The sequence below is a fragment of the Venturia canescens genome, chromosome 11 (assembly GCF_019457755.1).
Source record: "Venturia canescens isolate UGA chromosome 11, ASM1945775v1, whole genome shotgun sequence".
NCBI lineage: Eukaryota > Metazoa > Arthropoda > Insecta > Hymenoptera > Ichneumonidae > Venturia > Venturia canescens.
Window position 1 is genome coordinate 1702873 of NC_057431.1, and position 5843 is coordinate 1708715.

Consider the following 5843-nt stretch of genomic DNA (forward strand, 5'->3'; position numbering starts at 1 on the left):
GATAAAGCTACCATCTGTCGGTAACAAGTGGTCAGAGCGCGGCAGGGGTTCCCCGCTTTCTCTTTGTCACATTTCCTATTTCACGATTCTTTATTGATAGTTTGTTCGCTTGACATAAAAAAATTCCCTTAAACAAAAGGATTATTTTTTATCTAAAACTACTTTCACTTATGGCCGTTTTTTCCGAAGTACTTCAAACTCCGTTCAGATTTGTTCATATAGTTTTGACATAGGATGAACCAAGCTTAAACTTAGATTAATACTGTGCTACGTTTATCTCAATTGTTTAAGATCTGTTTATCTCAATTGTTTTCTTAATTGTTGTAAGAGAAACCTTACTCGACAAAATGAGTTTTCATTCATCTAAAACGACTTTCACCTAATTCGTAACGTTCTCGATTGTTCAAGATAAATGTAACGATTAATTCAGAACGTTTATCTCGATTGCTCAAGATAAATGTAACGATAACGCTTGATATTGAAAATGCCACCTGGTGAGAAAAAATTTTCAAACTCGCATTTCCATCTTGATGGGTCACACTCCAGCGTTTCATTTCCATTCTACCTCTCATCATCAACAGACGTATATACCAGTAAGTAGCGTTCGTTGTTTCTATTTAATGGATAATAATTATAAAATCTATTGTAGTGATCGAATTAATCGTTTAATTACAGAAAAAAAATCGCTGGAATGGACGTCGATGGCGAGCTTCGGGCTCATAATAATGAGAACGGCGATAATCAGCCACGAGGCAATGACGATCCGCACCAACAAGGAGGGCCGCCAGAAAATGGCGATCAGATCGGCGAGCAGCAACATCGACCGCAACAAGCCAGCGAGAGCCAGAGAAAAAGTAAGTTAGAGGTTGATAATGATAATTGAAAGTCCGTCAAGATGTCCGTTTGTTTCACAGTTTGTCATTTTTTATTCCAGAACGGGGCACACGAGCGGGATGGCGGGCCCGCGAGGCCAAAAAAATTGATTTCATTGCACGTTTGAATGAGCGGACGGGACAAATCATCGCCGATCGCTATTGGCGGAATTGGCGAGGTGGTCGTGGCAGCCGAAGTCGTCGTGGATGAGTGGTATATATATATGATGACAAGAAATTAAAAAATATATCTGTTGGTTTTTCATTCATATGATTGTTTTTATTTCTTTTCATTTGTTTCAGAATCATTATGAATGGGTTTCAATCTACTTCATTATTTTTATGTTTATTTATGAATAATAAAAAAATCATATAAAATAAAAATATTAAATGAAAATTACAATGCTCCTGTGTTTTTTTAAAATTATTTATGCATATAATGTGTTGACCGAATCGGTAATTAAAATAAGAGGCAAAAATTGCTTAATGTTTCTATCGGGTACGTTGTTTACACTATCCTTTTATTATTCCCACAGCAAGAGGAAAAAAATGAAATTTTTTATTTTCAATATTGACTGAAGTAAAAAACATTCAGTCCAGTTACACATTCCACAAGCTCTATAGTCCAAAATGTAGAAACTTTTTTTTCATGAAAAATAGAAAACTGAACCCTAAAAAGAATTTATCACTAAGGTCGATTTATCCCATAAACAGAAAATTTCGAAATTTTTTTTTCGGAAATCAGAAAACAATAGAAAAAGGAAAAATTCACGAATTTTGGGTTTAGATTTTTCTTCATATCATATACAGCAGTTTTTGTGTGAAATTTAAAAATTTCATACGTTTATGAAATTACAGTTACAGACGAAATCAACAAGTTTTTGAAGATGTTTGGTCCACAGTTGAGAAATTTTGTTTTCGATCTCATCGAGAACTCTTTTCAAAATCTCGACTTCCGTGTTGACGAACAAATTTTTAACGCGAGCGTAATCGTTTATGCCGAGATTAACGATTTATATTTTTCTCGAGCTTGGCAGGCATGCAAAATAGAAATCGATAACGTTGCATCAAAGCGAGTGAACTTCTCGTCGAATCTTCACGGTCTCTGCGTACCAAACCTCCTCAAAAAGCTTGTTCGCCTTTGTCATTGATATTTTTATAGCAGATTCCAATTTATCCCTGGGATTATTCCCAAACTTTCTCACGTCCGAGTCGAACTGCTCTTTCAGAAGTACAATCGTTTCCAATTACTCCATCACTCCTCCGACGTTTGCCTGCAATCAATTTTAAAACTACCCAATTAATTTTCAATGAAAAGAGCAACAATTTTTTCCACTTCAATTCCCATTTACTTAGGTTCAGAAAAGATAATTACCTTTCTTCTGAGAGTTTACTTTGCACCACAAATATTTGTTTTTCTGTGTCGACTGACACGTGCAGTTGTCCGTCGAAATAATTTTGCCTCAATCTCCATAAATCTGGCAATTGCTCCGCCACGACGTCCCCCAAAGCCTCAATGCGTTGTACATGCGCGGGCACGTTGTAATATGCGCTCTCGTCACCTGCTGCTCCGGAACCATCCGAACTGAGAAAATCCTGCACGCAACGTTTAATGTTTTTTTTCTAGATAGGCTGCGTGGGAAACTGCAATTTGGGAAACGAAAATCTGTCAATTATCGGTATTTTTTAAATTTTAGACATAAACTGATTCTAATTCACAAAATTCATTTTTCGAGAATTATTTGAAATAAATTAGCAATTGCATCCCAAGCCGGTTCGCCACTAGCTTCGAGATTAACGAGATTTCTAATAATAATTTTTTTCTTACTTTCAAGTGCAAAGGGAGTTTCCTCGGGTTTTTTTTCTGAATATTTGGTCCGCAGTTGAGAAATTTTGTTTTCGATCTCATCGAGAACTCTTTTCAAAAACTCGACTTCCGTGTTGACGAACAAATTTTTAACGCGAGCGTAATCGTTTATGCCGAGATTAACGATTTATATTTTTCTCGAGCTTGGCAGGCATGCAAAATAGAAATCGCTAACGTTGCATCAAAGCGAGTGAACTTCTCGTCGAATCTTCACGGTCTCTGCGTACCAAACATCCTCAAAAAGCTTGTTCGCCTTTGTCATTGATATTTTTATAGCAGATTCCAATTTATCCCTTGGATTATTCCCAAACTTTCTCACGTCCGAGTCGAACTGCTCTTTCAGAAGTACAATCGTTTCCAATTACTCCATCACTCCTCCGACGTTTGCCTGCAATCAATTTTAAAACTACCCAATTAATTTTCAATGAAAAGAGCAACAATTTTTTCCACTTCAATTCCCATTTACTTAGGCTCAGAAAAGATAATTACCTTTCTTCTGAGAGTTTACTTTGCACCACAAATATTTGTTTTTCTGTGTCGACTGACACGTGCAATTGTCCGTCGAAATAATTTTGCCCCAATCTCCATAAATCTGGCAATTGCTCCGCCACGACGTCCCCCAAAGCCTCAATGCATTGCACATGCGCGGGCACGTTGTAAAATGCGCTCTCGTCACCTGCTGCTCCGGAACCATCCGAACTAAGAAAATCCTGCACGCAACGTTTAATGCTTTTTTCTAGATAGGCTGCGTGGGAAACTGCAATTTGGGAAACGAAAATCTGTCAATTATCGGTTTTTTTCAATTTTAGACATAAACTGATTCTAATTCACAAAATTCATTTTTCGAGAATTATGAAATAAACTAGCAATTGCATCCCAAGCCGGTTCGCCACTAGCTTCGAGATTATCGAGATTTCAAATAATAATTTTTTTCTGTCTTTCAAGTGCAAAGGGAGTTTCCTCGGGTTTTTTTTCTCAATATTTGGTCCGCAGTTGAGAAATTTTGTTTTTGATCTCGTCGAGAACACTTCAAAATCTCGACTTCCGTGTTAACGAACAAATTTTCAACGCGAGCGTAATCGTTTATGCCGAGATCATAATTACCACGATTTATATTTTTCTCGAGCTTGGCAGGCATGCAAAATAGAAATCGATAACATTGCATCAAACCGAGTGAACTTCTCGTCGAATCTTCACGATCTCTGCGTACCAAACATCCTCAAAAACTTGTTCGCCGTCGTCACTGATATTTTATCGCAGATTCCAATTTGTCCCTTGGATTATTCCCAAACTTTCTCACGTCCGAGTCGAACTGCTCTTTCAGAAGTATAATCATTTTCAATTACTCCATCACTGCTCCGACGTTTACCTGCAATCAATTTAAAAATTAAGCAATTAATTTTTAATGAAAACAGCAACAATTTTTTCCACTCCAATTCTTATTTACTTACGTTGAGAAAAGGTAACCTTTCTTCTGAGAGTTTACTTTGCATTGTAAATAAACCAAACTAGCTTGGAGACGATCGTCCGTTGTCGCATAATGATGTTGCAACAAAAACCAACCGCGATGAAATTTTTCACTTGCTAATTCTCCAGAGCGATCATCAAAAAGTTCGCAGAGTTCATCTTCCGGCAATGTTTTTCTTCCAAGAATTTTACACCATTGAAATCGACATGGTCATCCGTTATCGCATAATGATGTTGCAACAAAAACCAACCGCGATGAAATTTTTCACTGGTTAATTCTCCAGAGCGATCATCAAAAAGTTCGCAGAGTTCATCCTCCGGCAATGTTTTTCTTCCAAGAATATTTTATTAATATCGAGATGGTCGTTCGTTGTCGCATAATGATAACACAAGAAATTTTCTTGCTGATAATTTGTCGATGAGAGAGCTTGTCTGCTCCAAACAAAACTTGTGGACCAGAGCTTTTTTCACTCACACTGCTGACTCTTTTATTGGCCCGATCATTTCATGGTACCCTTTGAATTGGATGTCAAACTTTCCTGACCCCTGCTTCTTGTTGTTACCAAAATATCTCCTCGGCCTTTGCACATCCCAGAACGAGCTATTATTTAGTTCAGGGACTTCCATTCTGCAGAAAGCAAACAATCACAGCCACATATTGTGAGTCCTAATTCCAGGATTCATTTATATTTTACAGCTTGAAACGGTTTCATAAATTTTCGTTGCAAGAACAATTTGTTTTGTGGCAAAATTTTATTCATATTCGAGGACCTTTACTTTTCGAATTGTTTATTGCAACAACTAACTTATAGACTGAATTAAAAAATTAACAACTGGACATTAAAAAAGCTCAAAAAAAGTGAAAATTATAATAAAAAATTGAACTATTTGTTCGATTACTAACGTATAAGAGATTGGGCTTTGGTGCCCAAAAATTCGCCTTAAACTGTTACTCCGCGGTCTGCACTCGTACATAAGCTCAGTCCAGCAAACACTGTCACTTTTGATTAAAAATATTGTAAAACCCGCACTTTTAATGAACTCATAACACTGATTTAAACCAAAAATTCGCCTCGAACTGTCACTCTTCCGCGGTCGCACTCGTACATAACCTCAGTCCAGCGAACTATATAAAACTGTCAGTTTTAAAGAGATTGTAATTTTATTAAACGATGAACTCATTAAACTAATTTGAAGCTTTGGTGCCCAGAAATTCGCCTCGAACTGTCACTCTTCCGTGGTCTGCACTCGTACATAACCTCAGTCCAGCAAACGGTATAAATTTTTTATATTACAGAGATTGTAATGTAATAACCCGCACTTTAAATTAACTCATTGAATTTTTTTATATTATGCACAAAATTATGTTTTTTTAGAAATTAGTATTGCAATTCGTAAACGTTAAACCGAGGTTTGTTTTGATCACACGTTTACTGACTACGTTTGATTAATAGCTAAACCAGAATAAGAGCGCTATGTATTGTAAACAGACTACGTTTACACGACGCTCTTATTCCGGTTTAGTTATTCCGGTTTTATAGTTTTTTCAAAAAGGTATACCTAACCTAAGCAATTCAGAGCGAGACCATTTTTTATATATAGTTATTCAAAAAGGAATACCTAAGCAATTCAGAGCG

The 5843-nt window shown here is 36.6% G+C and overlaps 1 long non-coding RNA gene and 1 pseudogene across 1 annotated transcript; one reads left to right on the plus strand and one right to left on the minus strand.

Annotated features, from left to right (window-relative positions):
- The first annotated feature begins 488 nt into the window (after positions 1-488).
- On the plus strand, positions 489-1078 carry LOC122418145 (uncharacterized). The gene is made up of 3 exons (XR_006262449.1): positions 489-593; positions 676-854; positions 935-1078. It is a non-coding gene; the product is annotated as an uncharacterized lncRNA (long non-coding RNA).
- Positions 1079-1654: 576 nt separating this feature from the next.
- Positions 1655-5462, minus strand: LOC122418316 (exocyst complex component 2-like; annotated as a pseudogene).
- Positions 5463-5843: the final 381 nt, after the last annotated feature.